Source organism: Passer montanus, unplaced genomic scaffold, assembly GCF_014805655.1.
Source record: "Passer montanus isolate IOZ18808 unplaced genomic scaffold, ASM1480565v1 scaffold38, whole genome shotgun sequence".
Classification (NCBI taxonomy): Eukaryota; Metazoa; Chordata; class Aves; order Passeriformes; family Passeridae; genus Passer; species Passer montanus.
The window spans coordinates 2139308-2156588 of NW_024368596.1; the positions used below are offsets into that span (position 1 = coordinate 2139308).

The following is a 17281-nucleotide window of genomic DNA, read 5'->3' on the forward strand; positions in this document are numbered from 1 at the left end:
TGCAGGCTGCAGGGTCCCAGTGCAAAAGGACCAGCTCAGGACCACCAGCTGTGCCACAGGAGTTCCTGAGGACAGGGCAGAGCAGCTCCCCCTCTCCAAAGTGCCTCTCCGAAGACACATTATGTTGCAGTCATTAACTGCTGATAACAATAAATGAATTCTTTGATCTTTCTACTCAAAGTTTTGGTGAGATTTCTGGCCAGGGCAGAGGAAACATTTTGGAAGCAGTCTGACTAAATCTGTGGTTAATTTGAGCTGATTATCTTGTGAAAAGACCACAAGTTTAAATTTTTTAGTCTGACTAAATCTGTGGTTCTGAACCATTAATTTGAGCTGATTATCTTGTGAAAAGACCACAAGTTTAAATTTTTAACTCATCTTCTCATCTGTAGGAGTCCATTATTTTTCCTCTCTAAGCCCCAATCTTACATTTTCTAGGACAGAAAGAAATACCATCCTGGCTTTTCAGAAGTGAGCAAAGTAGAAAAGATTAGATACACAACACAAGTCAGCATCACCAAGTACCATATTTATTTTTCTTAACTCTCTTTCCTGAGAAATGGGAATAGAAGGATCACAGCTTTCATTAAACAATAAAGTTAATTTTTAGTTCTCAAGATTTCACAGAAAAGCATTAAAACACAATTCTTGCAATGTCACCACAAATATCACTGACTTCTTGAATTTTCCTCACTTTTGAGCAGTGTCTCTGAGGATGCAACAATTGACTTATATAAGCAATTTGCAGAATAGAGGGACCTGTTCCTCTAATATGCCACAGAGTTCTTTTTCCTCTAGGAAGCTTTGCTGATGCACAAGAGCAAACATCTACATATTAATCAAACCAGTATGTTCACAAGGTATTTTTTCAATTGCTTACTTTTATTAATAAGCTACTAAGTAAAAGGCTTCTTTGAAACAATTCAGAAGTTGAAATTAAAAATGATGTGTCATTTTCAGCATTTTTATGTTTCATTTATTTGTCAGACTCTCAGTCAGCAAGATGAGGTGGGTGATAATTATTCAGGGTTGCCAATTAACCTACTTAGCAGGTCACACAGGTAACTGGCATAGATTGTGTCAAATCTCATTACTGGGATAATAATTTAATCACTCAGTGCATTGACTGAAGGCCAGAGAATCTGGAGAATAAATTAAACAGGAAAATAAAGTTAGTAGCTAAAGAGACATTATATTTAAATACATGAAAACAGTAAAATTATAAAGCATACTACTCACTAGTAGAAACCCAGTAAAGTCTGGGCAAGAGGTATTGAGAGTGGGGATTTTCAATCACAACTTCCAGCCTGAGTATAAGAAAGGGTTATATGTCACCTTGCTCCTATGAATGAAAGACAGTTTAACCCATGAGGAGGGTGTGAGCACATGTGTTATTCTTTAGCATTTAAATAGATATGCAATGCAATTACCTTAGCTGCAGTGTGAGAGCCCAGCCCTGCCCAGGCACACCTGCTTTGGGAGCTGTGGGTAACAATCCTGGCCTCTCCCTTCCTCCACACCCCAACCTTCTTCAGCCCTTTGTGCCTGGATTCAGAGCAATGACAAAGGAATGTCAAGTAAGAAGGTCACATAATGGATAAAATAATCTTGCAGGATCTGTCAGGAAGGACAGGAGAGATGAAAAAATTACAATAAGTGTAATTGTCAAAGTCATGGAGTCTGTGAAAAAGCTTCTTCTGTACAATAATGCTCTGCATTTACAAGTGACTGAGTATATAAGAGGTAGGAACAGAAGAGTCTGCCTGGGAGTGGAAAAACATTTTCTGTGCAGATGGAGAAAAAAACACTGGAAGGAACAATAACATCTTTCAAAGTGGTTTTTATACATATAGGTTACATATGAGTTTGAAGCTTGTATCTGCTTCAGAGAGAGGTATAAACTTTTCTAGAAATCATCAGAGTTTTATAATTCAAAATAGATACTGGAGAAAAAAAAAACCAAAACCACCACTAATGCCAAGACTACTTAGTCCTGAAAGTGTGAGGTGTAAGGTGTCCCACAGCACAGCCAAAAGTACATGCAACTCCAGGAAAGATGAGAATATGTTGAGCTTGCCCTTGTCTTCATGGTCTATTTGAGTGGTTTACTGTCTGCAGGAACAAGAGGGCTATAAAAGAAGCCATCACTCCTCTGAGCAGTGGATCATTCAGTTTAAACATATCTCATAGATGTTATAGCCAAGAATTACAGCACACTGAGCACTGCTCCAGGACTTGTAATTTATTCACTCAGTAGGGAAAAAAAAGTGACTTCCATAGCAGCACTTTATAGGCCTGTAAAATAAAAAACAACCACCATGAAAAAATAACTAGTGGGCCAGGAATGAGTGTTGGTTTGGCTAGGAATGGAAATTTGGTTTGGTTTGTTTTTTATAACAATGAGCAAAACCACATGCTTAAGTTAGTGGATGTGACCAGATCACTCATTTATGCTGTCAAATGTATTATTTTGCATCATAAATTGTCTGGTTACTGAAAGAGTATATACTACAGCAGAAAGGCTGAGCATATCTATTCCAGTTCTGGAATTACAGAAACAACATGCAGCTCTTAAATGTCATTTTACTTGTTCCCACAGAATGTAAATTCTATAGTAGTCAATAACTTCTTAGACCTTCTTTTTTTTTGTTTTTTGAAAAGATTAAAGCAGGACAGCACTATTTGTGGATGCTACCCACTAGCTCAGGAGTGCCAGATAACAGAAACTGCATGCAGAAGAAAATCACTTTCACCTAATTAATAGAAAACTTAACACTGATGAGCTAAACTTTCTCATTAAAATTTTCCCCGATAAAAAAGCAACAAGCTGAAAGATAATAAATTTATTTATTTATTTATTTGAACATAAAACACAAGCTCAAAAGTCCTGGATAAATTCAGTGTAAGGGTCTCTCAGGAGGTGTCAGTAGTCACAGAAGACTCACAGCTACCAGTCTGCTTCTCTGGTTCTTGAAAATATTTTCAGTGTTTCCAGCTCATTGCTAATTTTTATATATTAAGTACAAAAGTAATAAACTGCTAATCAATTTATATAGGCTACAGTCATGGACAAGAGTGACAGTGGGTTAAAAAACTCCATCAGAATACTGAATATTTCATTACCTAGCTATCTAGAAAAATCAGATTTTACAACTGCTTTGATAAGGCAAAAGCATTGTTGATTCATTCATTTCCATGATGGTCTAGGGACTCTTCCTTTCAGAGGTTAGCTAAGGGCACTAACACAGCCCCAGCAGCATAATTCCCATTTTGGGAAGACAGGATATATCCTGAACAGGGTTTTCAAGCCCAAGAGTGAGCACCAGTGTGGGTCTAGAAGTGCCTGCTCTGCTGTAGCTGTCAGGGACCACTGCAGAGACTGAACACACAGGAACTGCATCTTCTTCAAAGATGGATTTTTCAGCATGAGAATACTTCTGAGTGATCTCTGGGGAAAGGATCAATTAAAGACTTTTGGCTTATTTTCATTTATTACATTTCCCATTGAAATAATGTTTCCCATTTTTCTCTCATTTATAATTCACAGTCAGCAATTGTCATGAGCAGTAACCCCATTAGATTGTTGTCTTAGCACCATGTTACAACATTTTATTTTAAAATAGTGCTTTCCAAAGGCACCATTATCCTTCAGTTGCAACAATCACCTTTGTATTTGTTAACTAAAAATATAATGAGAAGTACCAGCCCATAGGAAAGTACAATAATACAGCGTCAGAGCATTTTGGACCAATCTGGACTGGTTAAAATGTTACACAACACCTCCTCCCAGCAGTGTGCAGGCTTGAATATTCCTGCTCAGTGCTACCCTCCTTCATTTCCCTCCTTACTCAGACTGACTCTGACTTTCGTTCACCTGTAGAGGTGACACTAATTCCTGGATGCCTGCAGAAACTGAACCATACACCCAGGGGACACTTTGGGGCAGGGAATGGCTGCTTCTCCCTCTGCTGAAAATGACAACTGCTCACAACTGCTAATTTCCACTGCAAGGAAAAAGGCAGGCTGTAATCAGAATATGGGCAGACAAGGGAAGAAATCAGGTTCTGAGCCAGCCCAGGGTTAGAGCAACACCTCCCCAAGGAAGGTAATGCAATGGTTACCCCACCCCAAAACAGAACTAAACTGCAGGGCAGCCTCTTTGCCCTGCTCCCCCTGCCAGCTCTCAGCCTCAGCCCCTCCTTAGGGAGTGCTTTCTCACTGCTCTCATCAGCTACAACCTTGGCACAGCATCCACCCAAATGCCAGGGCTGGGAGGGCAGGGCACACTGCTTTTTTCTCCCCCTGTCATGATTGCCTGTTTCTCTGGACAGCAAAAATGGGTTTAAATAGCTGCAAGCTGTGAAGAGCCTGGACCACTCTATCCCACTCCCTAGGCAAGCATTTTATCACCAGGTTGTATTTTCTGCAAATAGATACCATATATTATACTCAACACAGAGCACAGCAATCCCTCCTCAAGCCCTGGTGAGAAGAGCAGTGCTGGAACCTTGGTCTAGGACACAAATTAGTCCCATATAACTTTCCATGCTGAAGGTGTCACTGGCTGCCTGCATCTGTGCTGGGCAGTTCTGGCTCAGGAAGTGACAAGTCTTTTGGTTCAGGGCTGCAGAACATGGCTGGTTTTTTGTTTGCCTCTGTGGCTTTCCCACTGCTCACAGAAGAAAGCTTTTATCCCTCAGTAAATGCAGAGCTGAACTAATACATTGTCAAGGATTCATTGCAAAAGCACAGTTTACTTCTGAAGATAATGCTAAAGATTCCCAAGTGTAAGAGCCTGCAACAAAATGTAAAACATTTTAAATATAATGAAGTAAATAACCATGGACTTTCCACAATAATCATAATTTAGTGAATGTATAAATAGAATAAAAGCAACATTGAAGCAAATAAATGACCTCTGACAAAAAGAACAGATTGCATTTCATATTACTTTACTTAACTGCCCCCTCCTTCCCCTACCAAACAGAAGCTTTATTGACAAAATGTGCTCTGGTGATTTACTCTGTAGAATTAAAGAATGTGAAACTCTGGGAAAAACTGAATTATGGATTATATTTTTCAGATGAGAAATGGCATGTAATAACTTAATGAACTAGAAGCTTATTAGTTGTAAAAGACAGAAGGCATTGTCTATCAATCTCTTTTATTTTTTTTTAACTCAGAATGTTCAGGTGGGTAAGCATCAAATCCATTTCACATTTATTATCTTATGAATACCAGTATGTGCTAGAATATCAACAAGCTACAAAAATGTATCTCAGCCTCTAGTTTAATGTGCATTTTATCAGTCAGTTTTGGAGGCTCCATTTGAAACCCAAGTCATTAGAATATGTGCTCACATATTTGGCACTTGCACACAAGTGCTACCCTGATTTCATCAAAACTGTGGAGTGAAAGAAATGCAAACACAGTGACAGTGACAGTAAAAACTGTGTTTCAATAGCTATTTATGGCTCTGTGGACACATAAATACAAAAAGGACAGTAAGATAACAATTTTAACAAGAAACTTGTAGAGAAACCCACCAGCCTAATATGAAATGGAAGAATTGAATCCTTGGTTGTTAAAGAAGTTTTCTCCACTTTGTAAAGTACATGAATTTATCTTACCTACACTTTCCTGTGGACCTATTTATTCTGCACAATGGAGTGACATTTGAATAATGATATGTATGTGTGAATATGCACAAAAATTACAACAATAACCTACTTTAAAATCTATTAGATGCGTCTCCCACTCTTAGCTGATATAATGTCTTAAAAATACACTGTAACAAATAGGAAATAGCCCTAAATAAATACATAAAACACATGTGCAAGTAAAAAAAGTGGCAGAAAGCAGGAAATTTAAAGTTCAAGCCAATGTATACAAAGGTATATGTAGAACACAGCATCAGGTTCTAATCTATCAGCCCAAATATTTCATGTACTGCACAGATCCCTGGGTAATTGCAATTTTAACCCTGCACAAAATTGATCTGCTTGCTTTGATTTTCTTTTCCAGAAATAAAAATAAGCAAGGAAAGAAAATCTGCATTAATTTATGCCTTAGTAGGCTCCTGTGGGTGCCTTTTTGGGTTTATTGGTTTGTTGGTTTTTTGTTTGTTTTTTCACGTGGCCAGTCTAGCAGCAGATGTCTTACATAGATCAGGCTGTTTAGAAGAACAGTCATAGCCATTTCACTTAATCAGGTAATAGCACACTATTGACATATTAGAGCAATTTAATGCATTTGTTTTCTTTATCCATTTACATTTCATCTCAAAGGTCTCCAGTACAATGGGCTTTTGAACTATTTGCGCTGAGCACAATCGAAGGGCCAGTAATCCAATAATTTGATTTTCTTGCTGCAGAGACCAGGAAAGAGAGAAAATCATCTTTCTCTTGCTCCAGCAAGTGAGCTGCAGGCCTGCATTAGGTTTTAAGCTTCCTGTGTAAAACATACCCCAAGGGCAACAAAAGGCCACTAAAACACAGCTTGGAGGGCATCACTGGAACATGGCCGTGGCACACTGGCTTTGTGCCCAGGAGTAAATTCCAACCACTAGCATCAAACACTCATCCTGAAGCTCTCAAACTGAAATTAAATGCCATCTATCAAATGAATAAACAATAATAAAGTAGCACAAGTAAATTAAAAAAATAAATTGCAGTAATTTATACTGTGGATCATCTGTTCTGGGTTGCTGTTCCAGACTGTTTGCCTCAGATTATCTTTCAGCCTATTTTTTCACTATTGGATTTTAGTACATGTAAAACAGCCCTTGATATACAAATTGAATTTATTCATGGTCTCTGCTACTCATACTAAAAAATAGTTTTAAATAATGCTTGTTTTTCCTATGCAAATAACTCTGTTTACTTCTGCTAGTCATAGGTTGAGTCTACATGAGTTGTGTCTAATCAAGAATACAAACAACAACAATTAAACATGCAAAAATGTACCTTTAGATATCTTAGCTGGGACTGCACATTCTGGTTTAAGCAGTCCAGAAAAATTTCAGCAGGCTTCAGACTTTGGAAAGCTGTGAATTTAAAGTGAATTAACCTTTTAAAAGTGCTCAAAGGAAAAGCAACCAGTGGTTTGGGATCAATTTTAAAAGGGAAATTTTTAATAAGTAGAATTTAATTACCTAACTGAAATTTTTGCTATAGTATCCTGGCTAAAACTTCACTTTTTGTGAAAAACAAAAAAAAACTAAAAACCAACTCTGGGAAAAGATTATGCTTTGTCTGAATCACAGCTATTACAGCAATAAATTCAGCCTTGTGCTGAGATGGGACACTACCGCAAAAGAGAGCAAATGGAAATATCTCACTTACAGAATATTAGTCTCATTTCCCAAAACAAGTTGACTCTTCCCAGGAACTTCTTTGCCAAAATTTCCTTAGGGTATGAAATAATTGGCTATTAACCAGTGTGTTCTTGACCCAAAGAATGGAGCAGAAAACATGCAAGTCTTGTCTGGATTACTAGAAGAAAGAAAAGAGAAATTAGAGTAGATACATACTGCCTGAGCCCGTGGCTCTCTTCATTTTGCTCATTGTGACTGGAGGCTTTTACCTGCATTTATAGCAGGGCAAAAGACCTGAGGAAAAGAGCAGGCAGAAAAGAGGGGAAGGGAAACTAGAACAGCACAACCTTCTCCCTTTTCAGATTTATTTTCCCCTGCCTGCTTGCCCTGCATTTAGTGTGGGGCTGTGAAAAAGGAAGGCTGCCAGCTCCATAGCATCATATTGCCAGCATAAAGGGCATCCTGTCTCAACCCGAGGCAGCAGAGAACTTATGAAAAAGGGCCTGCACACTAAGAGGAAAAAAGAGCAAAATCTTACTTATCATAAATCCTGTGCACAGTCTTCTGAACAAGTGAGTTTCCTTTTTTCCCCTTGTACATGGGATCATCTGTAACCCACTAAAACCTCTGAGGTGCCCTGGGTGCTGCTCAGTGCCCTGGGCACCCCACAGGAGGAGTGGCTGAGGATGCAGCGTGTGGGGACAATTCCCATGGAAGGAAGAAAACAAGTCTTTAGTATGCACCAGGGAGAGCCAAGGGCTGAGCCTGCTGCTAATGAGTGCTGCACTGAGGGCTCAGGTCATGGTTTTGGTAAATCCTATGCTCTTGGTACACCTGGAAACACCACACCAACAGGCAGCAGGGCTCACACACCTGCCCGAGTGCAGGGCAGCACAACCAAAGTGTTGGAGCAGGTGTCTGAGCCACTGAGAAAGTGTCTGCCCCTCAATGTCAACTGCTTCAGTGGAGCTGTGCAGGTCAAGAAGTCCTTCTGGGGCTGGCTGGCCTCTGTTGCAGCTGCCCTGCTGCTGGACACGTGTCTGGGCAGGGTGCAACGCCTGGTACTGGTTCATTGTGGTTCACAATGATCCCCAGTAAGTGCCTGTACACTACAGGGGACAAACAGGAGCCACAAAGGTTCTGGGATGAGCTGTGATCTCGCTGGCACCGCAGCAATGCAGTGCAAGAGGCTGTAAGAAAGGGAGGGGAGTGGTCAGCTGCCATGGAGGGCTGCCAGGGATGGATCTTCAGGAAGTACAGGACAGGACATTAAAGCTGAAGAGATCCCTTGATGTGAGAGAACAACTGGGGCACAAGGAGCTGTCTGTACCTTGGGGCAGGTGATGAGCCACCTGACAGGAGGTCAGGACCAGAGGGCAGCCCTTGGTGGGTGACATTTGGTCAGTGTTTGCTACAGGCCACCTGACCAGGAAGAAGTAGATGAGGCAAAAACCTGAAAGCATCCTCATGCTCACAGGACATCAAGGGTCAGGGCACTGGAGGCACAATGAGAGCTGTTAATGAGGCAGCAGAACACACACACACCACAATAGGCTCCTGCTGGACCCTAGCTTGGCTCTAGCTACCTTGAACAGTGGCTCTCATGCTCTGCATAACCATTCTTCTTCCCTTCAGAGGATGGTGAGCACTACCTGTACAGACCTCCTCAGCAATCTCCGTGTCTCCTTGTAGTCTTACACCTCATAAGAAGGTTCTGCAGCACAAAGAAAGTGTCAGTCCCCTCCAGCCTTAGCCTGCTGATCACTGCTTGATGCCCTGAAAGTGTAACACATGCAAACAGAGTGTATTGGCTGCAAATTTAGAGAAAACTTTTCTTTTCCTATGGGCAAAAAGTATGTTGTTGGTATAGGAATTGTGTGTGTACATAACCTGGTTTAAATAAAGCTCCCCCATGATTCCAAGCTAGATTTCACTCTATTTCAAAAGCCTTCACCTGCCATATATCCTAAAGTGTCTGAATAGCAAGAAAAGGGGTTTGAGAAAACTTTGCTGACTACTGTAAAAGGAGGGATACTATCCCAAACACTGTGCTTCCTCATTCCTACACCTGTGTGGCAGGAGTTCCTCTGATTTTTTTGCAGTCAGAATTCCCTGTATCACAAAATATGGCCTGCAGAACCAGTTTTGTCTCAGTTTTACAATGTCTTATGGTGGTGGAAAAATTCCACAGCAATCAGAAAGTCCTATGATATGTTCTAGGGATGTGGGATCATTTCTAGAGAATTTGAAGGAGGAATTTTAATGTATTGGGAAGAGCTTATAACTTCAAACACAAATTAGGACACTTAATTTTCCTTAAACCCTATGTCCAACTGTTCAGATTCCACGAGTGCCTCAGGATCTTACCTAACAACACTCTTACACACACCTACATAATACCAGTGCCCCGCTTATTCTGTATTTCAGTAACTTAAATACATGGCAAATTCTCTCATGCTGCAAATTTATCTTCATTGAGCTATCTTTTGATCTTGGGCATTAACTCTGATCAGCACTAAGGCAGAGACAGTCTATCCAATTAGCAGGTGAAGTCTCAGAAACTCAGGACACGGCACCTCTGTTCCACTGCCTTCCAGGAGATTTGACCTCAACAAACACATTAGATGAACCCAGCCACAGTATTTGTCTTCTGCCTCAGCTGCCCTGCTCAGATGGCATTTTGCCAGTTAGCAAGGTAAAACACTGCTTTTGGGAGGTGCCAGAAAAGGATGGCTTTAGTTCCACAACTTGCTAAGGTCTGTTAATACAGCTTTCTTCTGAGTCTAAGCAATCACATAAAATATCTTGACTTAGCATAAAAACAACTCCTTATCAGACACTCCCTTGTATGGAATCCAAACAACAACCAACCAACTTGTTTTGCAACTTCTGCAAAAGAAATTATCTAACAGATTGGGTTTGTGCTTTTGTGTTCTGCTACCAATGTCATCAAGGAAACTTTCACTCGCAGTTACACCTGGATCAATGACCACCCTATTCTGTGTTTGCCCCTGCTCAGAGCAAGGGGCTTCTGAGCCACTGTCAAGGTTCCTGAGCACAGATACCAAATGTAGTTCTGCATTGAATGTCAAATAAACCCACCACTTTATTTTTCTGGCAATTTCAAAGCCACAGGGGGAATCCATGACTCAGCTGCCATTAAAATTCACTAAATAATTGTGAACAATCATACCTCAGTGCTTTGTACCTCCAGTTAATCTGTTTGTGTTTGTTTGTGTCAACTGATTCCTGCAGCACCCCAAAGCTATGAGAGCAGGAATGCCAGGATTTGAGGATGTTCTGGAGGCTGGCTGAAATCAGTGACTCTCCTGATGCTCTTGGATGCCTGAAGCAGCATCAAATGAGGCTGTATTGAAGAACTCTGAGGTGGCAGCAGGTGTGAAAGGCTTCAGTGTATTTCATAAGAGTGAAATACAGCTGGGATGAACAAGTAAAACTCCAAGATCTAGTAATGGTCCCAATAATTTCTGAAGCCAAGCTTGACTGACTCTATGGCTTCATTAATTCAGCACCTCCAGTGGGTCATTGGCGCTGAACCCAGTGGGTGCTCATGCAAATAAAGCACTGAAACACCAAGAAAAATGCAAGGACCTGTGTTCTTACAGTAGCTTCTGCTTGCCTGCCTTTGCCCTGTTGGGAACCACCACACTGTGGCTTTGAGGGAGAGTTTGTGGATATCAGACATGACAGAAGAGCAGGATCTCCAAGCCACGCTCTATAACTGGAGTTTGCCCCACTTTTCTTCAGCATTCCCACAACTCCCTCTTCTGTGCCTCTTATAGTCTGACTATTATTTTATTAATATTTTTTTGTGTGACATGATTGATCTGAAATATACCTTGTCAGTCTCTGTTAATTCTTGCTCTTTCCAAACATTTTACATTCAGCACAACAGATGTAAAACCAAAAGCCAGAGCTAAGATGAGAAAAAAGAGATCATAACAACAGAAGAAAAGAATCAAGAAGAAAATCCTGCAGTCCATGGAGAACGTTGCCATTTTTGGACTGAAGTGTGCTGTAGAGCAAGAGGAAAAAAGTCACAGAAAACTTCTTTAATCTAACAAGGAGCAAGGAATGCCATTAGAATGAGAAGAACCATGTTATTATTCTGACATTGTAGGGTCTTTCTTGAACTTGCTCAAACCCTCTCCTGCCTGGATTGTTGCTAAGGGTTAAGAGAATTGAATTTTACTGAAAATAACTAAGAAGCCAGTTATTTCTGAAGAGATGTGGGAGAAAGGGCTGGAAGTGAATGCAACACAAGGAAACCTGGAATGGGGAGGAGGACTACAAATACAAATTTACTCCCCTGCAAAATCAATTCATCTAAAATTGAGTAAAAGAACAAGTTGATATCTCCCTCCTCCCTCCTACAACACATTCTATTCTTCATGTATATTGACATTGAAGGGTAAGCATGATAAATAGCTCTATTTTCAGTAACAAAAAGAAGAAAGTTATGAGTCTGACTCCAGCCAACAATTTTCTCCTGCCTCAAACCTTGCATGGTCTTCTACAAGGAGACTGCCTCTGCTGGCAGTGTTAGGCAGGCTTTGGGAACCCTCTTTAGGGACACAGAGGGGTTGTTTTTCCTGGCCCACAGGCCAGTCACTAAACTATTGTTATCATATTGATACAGAAATGTTTTCATGCAGCCAAAAGCCAAAGGAGAGTATTTACCTTTCTTAATCAACAGTAGGGTCCACAGCAGATTCATTATGGGAACCTGAAAACAATATTGAAAAAAAAAAATTGGTTTCTGAGACTGCCACCTCCACCAAAGAATTTTTGAATTGTCATACCCTAAACTATTTGTTCCTTTATTTTCCACAGTGTAGCCAACTGGAAATCAAATTCACATTTAGTGCTTAAGCAGTGAATAATGTTAGCAGTCAGTCAAACAAAAATAAAGATTAACTGTACAACTCACATTAATATATGTTAATATCTGATGCCTAAATTTTAACACAATGTCAAGAACTATACTAATTTTTGTTTAAAATGAGAATTAGAATCTGTCTATCAAAATGGCTTTTAATAAACACAAAAGTATGTAAATTTTTTCCTATAAAGGGAAAAGTGTATCTGAATATACCAACAAAGATGAAGGTAATTAAAAAATTTCTTAAAAATAGGAGAAAAAATATAGAGAAAACAAATCCAGTTAATTCTTTTCAGGACCTAATTAACCTTAAAAACGATGTCTCTAGCCTTTCCCATGGATTTCAATGCAAGGGAGAATGTCCCAGGGAGAATGCCACAAACTATAGGTCTGATTTAATGGAGTTTTGATTGAGGATAAAGGCAGAAGAGTCAGTCTGTGGTACACTCTCTTTGCACTGAAAAGTGTCCAATTCCAAAGGCAAATGCACTGAGCTCAGCCATCCCAATTAAAGTGTCAGCTGCTATTCAGCATAAGCAAGGCCAGCACAAAGAATGCAAAAGAATCAGCCATTACAGCATATTTACAAAGGCAGCACAGCAACTGATGTTGGTTAAGGGACTGCAAAGCACAACTCCAGTTATTTAAACAAGCAGATGTACGTACTTACATGTATATATTTGCACATACAAAGCTCACACACATACACATATTACAAAACAAAATGGTATAAAAAGGAGTAAAACCACTTTGCTCTCTCTATGACATTGTTTTGAATCTTTGTACGAACATAAGTGGAACTCCAGCTGAAGCTGCAGTATCTTGATGTTGAAACAGTGTCTTCTTGCTGCAAGTAAAAACTGTTAAAAACAAATGTTCAAAGACCAATTTTTTTTTCACAGGCATCTACAACAACTCATCAGGTATGCACAGCACACATACACCCTGATCTTACACTGTTGTCAGCCTGCCAAAACCCCTCATGGCTCTGGAGGAATTTCTGTGCTGAGATCAGGATCCCACAGGGTCATTCCCTGCAGTGGTGCCTGGCACAGATCTCCTGCTGCCATCTCTGGAGGTTCTGCCTCAGTGCTCGTGGCACTCTGCTACATTCAGGTTAAATCACCTGAAAGGCTCCAGCTTCCTCGTTTCCCAAAAGCCTACCAGTTACTGTATTTTTATCAGAGAGGCTGAGAGTGACAGAGAGAATTCCCTGCCAAAGGTTATCTCCGAGTTCATGGAGTGTGTCCTTCTGCTGCCACATCCAATCAATCGTTTACAGTGTTCCAGGCAGGCTTCCCTGGGACTGCTCCTGTGGGGCCAGCAGGAGTATCTGCTGCAACAGGGAGGACAAGCTGGGCTGGCACCACAGCTCCGTGTGGACATGGTCAGCCTTCAAATGCTTGCGAAATCATCTTCCAGCTTCCGCTTTCCAGTGCTACTGTTGTTTCCAAGAACTAAAGAGACACAGCCCGTGGGGCTCTGCTCAGCAAGAACAAAGCTCACCCAGAGCAGTGGGAATCCCCCAAAGTCCTCTCTGCTGGTTTGAAATGTCCCAAAGAAAGGCCAGGGATGCTCTGCTCCTCTCAGCCTCCCTGGGGAGCACCAGTGCTGGTGCTGGGGCTCACTGAAGGAGCTGCTCTGGGGGGTTTGCACTACTGTGCTCACACAGAAGGAGCTGCAGCCACTCCTGTGACCCATGTGGATCAAAATTATGGGGGAGGCTGCAGAGAAACGTAGGGGTCATTTCTGCCTCCTCTTATCTGACAGGAAATTCATTCCCGAAAGCTAACACAAGACATTCATAAAGTCCTTCTTAAGCTCTTGAAGATCCACCTCAATTTCCTCTACAACAGCTGGTGTGGGTTTACAATAAATGAGAATAAACTGGTACATAGCCCATGCTCTTGTAATTGGCACAGTGATGGACTTTGAGTCCTTTTCGACATTTGTGAAGCCAGATGACCCAGGCTAACAGCAAAAGGACGCCACCATGAAGCATAATTATTTTATAGCCCTTATTTAATTTTTGGAATATCAAAATTTATGACAATCACTAAAGCAGATTGATTAAACCCTAAGCGTAAACACACCATGAAACAGAAGTTGTTTTGTTGTCATCTCAAGGAAGCATCTATTTGCAAAGTACATGGCAATATCAAAGAGCTCTCTATTGATTAAACTTTGAAAATAAAATTGCACCACTTATCATATGCTGTTTGCAAAAATGCCAATCATTACAATACTCACATAAGCATACTGCGTCTTCCCCCTGAACTCGTTAAATTTATTACTGAGACTCTATCCTGAGCTGCCTACATGTGGAAAAAATATCATTCAGATAACGCATTAACATTTATAACCAGTATTTAAAGCTGTGCATGGTGCCATCTCAAATGATAAGGGTCTTGTCAGCATTTCCAGTATAAGCCTCATTTCAGGGAATGGAAGAAGGGAGGGAGTGGCAACACGGCGTTTCAGCAATTTTAAATGACACCAACAAGAAGCCTGACATACAAGTTGTCAATCTAATTGTACCTATCTTTCAGAGATAGGTGCATCTTTTATGTCCACATTCAGTTTAAAAAAGAGCGAAATTCTCACTACATCATTGTAAGCTACCTGGCAAGCGCTGTCATTCTGCTTGTGCATACAGCATCCCACACAATTATAATTCTAGATCTAAGCCTTCATGTTACAAAAGCTCTTAAGGTATGGAACAAAAATGATATGACCCCCTCCTCACAGTTATACTTGCACTCTAGAGGAGAAAGAAAGAGATAAGCACAACAGCTAACAATACAACAATGAGGGCTGGTTCATGACTCATGTTATCAGATGTTCCTGCGGTATCAAAATACTAATGCTGAATACAAATTTTAATGCCAGAAAGGATAAAAAATAACAACTAGAATTTTTGGGGTGAGAAACTCGTAGGTGCAATGCATCTGCCATGAGCCCAATTCTGCTACAGGTATCATGTAAGCTGTGATTTGCCAAATGACACCTGTTAGCTGTTGATGTTTAAGTATTCTGCCAAAAGAAAAGATATTTAAGATATTTGTATTAGTACAAAAAAATTGTCAAAAGACAAAGGTAGTTGTCATAAGACAAGAGAGGCTTTTGAAAGACACATCTCTAAAAAGGAAGGTATTGAAGTGCTTATACTTGAGATGATCTGAACCACTGGACAGGTCATAAGTAAATATATACAAAGGAGGGACCTCAGCTCTATAGAATTCTAAGTGCATCAGTAACACCAGCTAGAAATAATAGAGCCAAACACTTCTGTGTGCCAAAGCAACAATATTTCTAATCAGAAAGCTCAAATGCTACCTAGTGTAGCAGTTGTAAAGCAAAAACACTCTGAGCAAATATGTGTGCAAATGGATTTTCCAGATTCCAAGGCGCAGTTGATTACCAAGGCTAACTGTGCTATCCTCTTCCCCTCCCAGCTTTACTTGCTACTCAGGCACACAGTGGACATAAAAATCTCCTGCTGTGCAAAGGATTTTATTGCTTTACAGGAAAAAGACTAATAGATGATAAAAAAGAGGTCATATAAAGGGTGGGCAGTTGTTCAAAAATTATATGCTTTGGAATGGAAAGAAATGCCACAAGAGGTAGGGAATGCATACACACTCTTCATATTGAGGCCAAAGCTGTTCCACTTCACACCGAATCTCAGGGGCTGGAAAGGCACCACACAAAGAACAAGGTCCATGCTGTGCAGCATTTGGACACACACTCATCCACGGACTATTCCACAGATTCAGGTGTCTCCCACCATCCCCTGGCATTTAGGCTGGAAAGTGGATGACTAAATATCTTCAGCATCCAGACCCCAATGACTGCAATAAAGCAGAGGTATTATTCTAACTAACTCCTTCCCTTCCTATTGTCCTTTCTGTTCATGTGCACGTTTGGCATATTTCTGATTTGCTTTGGAATGAATCCATCAAGCCAGAGATGGTTCTGAAGACAGCCAGGAAAGCAAATCCAAGGCCAGGTAAACAAAGCAAAGACATCAAACAGTTTTAAGCACTGTTTGAGTTTGACCACTGTCAGTAGCAGAGGAGATTCTGAGTATGCCTATTTCCTAGCCAAGCACCTACCTCTCACCATAAAACATCAGAGTAGATACTCAAGATTTGTGTGTCTGTGTGTAAGTCCCCAGGGTGGAAGCCAGCTGCAATCCTGGCCCATGAAGCCAAAGGGAGATTTGTCTCTGGCTGAAGTCTAGGTCAGGATTTTATGTATGTTTATTTTGTGCTTTGTGAAATAACAACTCAGGGAGCTACTTCAGATGCCAAATAAATTTTAAGGTTTCTGTGGAATTTGAAATACTTTATAAGTGATTCTCTCCGACAAATTAATGCAGCCACCATTCTCACAAGTTCTAATTGTCTCATCAATTTCTTTTCATGCCACTTGCAGTTATACATCATGCTTCAAAGTCAGCATGTGTGCAACCAGCCTCCACAAGACAAATATTATAGGGTATTTTTCAGGTAAATTATTACTGCTCAGAGACAGTGAAGTGTCTGGCTAGAGGGATGTTGAAAAGGGAATGTTTTTGTTTACTCAAAAATTGAAGTATTTAATTCCCAGACAGTTAAATTTTTGATCATTGGAAAAACTTGTGGGTCAAGATAAAAGCAAAAGTGGTTTACTAAAGCAAAGTGACATGTGGAAGCAAAGGAAAATAAATTATTCTCAGCAGGTGCTGTCCAGCCACTTCCTGGGATGTAGGTCTTCATTACTGGCTGCTCCAGAAAATAAACACCCTTGTAACAAATGTCATCTCCTCCTTCTTTTAACTTTTAGTGCTGAGCAGACACCACGTGGTGTGGAATACGCCTTTGGCCAGCTGGGACCAGCTGCCCTGGCTGAGTGCTCTCCCCAGGACCCTCCTCCTCCCCAGCCCACCAGAGAGGGCAGAATGCTGGAGAGACAGCCCCAAGGCTGTGGGAGCTCTGCTCAGCAGCAGCCAAACCTCTGGTGAATTATCCACCCCCTGTGGCTGCCAGTGCCCAGCCCAGCACTGTGGGGCTGCAGGGGAA

General features: G+C 40.8%; 1 long non-coding RNA gene across 6 annotated transcripts in view; it reads right to left on the minus strand.

Annotated features, from left to right (window-relative positions):
* Positions 1 to 306: 306 nt before the first annotated feature.
* The window catches only part of LOC120506226, a 93487-nt gene continuing 76512 nt past the window's right edge, over positions 307 to 17281 (minus strand). For 2 of the 6 annotated variants that reach the window (XR_005628452.1, XR_005628451.1), the window contains exons 2-7: positions 12017 to 12062; positions 8968 to 9091; positions 7344 to 7493; positions 1431 to 1617; positions 1240 to 1342; positions 307 to 1142 (exon numbers count right to left, since the gene is read on the minus strand). This is a non-coding gene — a long non-coding RNA (uncharacterized LOC120506226). Of the gene's footprint in view, positions 1143 to 1239; positions 1343 to 1430; positions 1618 to 6965; positions 7046 to 7343; positions 7494 to 8967; positions 9092 to 12016; positions 12063 to 17281 lie in introns of all 6 variants that reach the window. The other 4 variants (XR_005628449.1, XR_005628453.1, XR_005628450.1 and 1 more) reach the window with 4 other exon arrangements.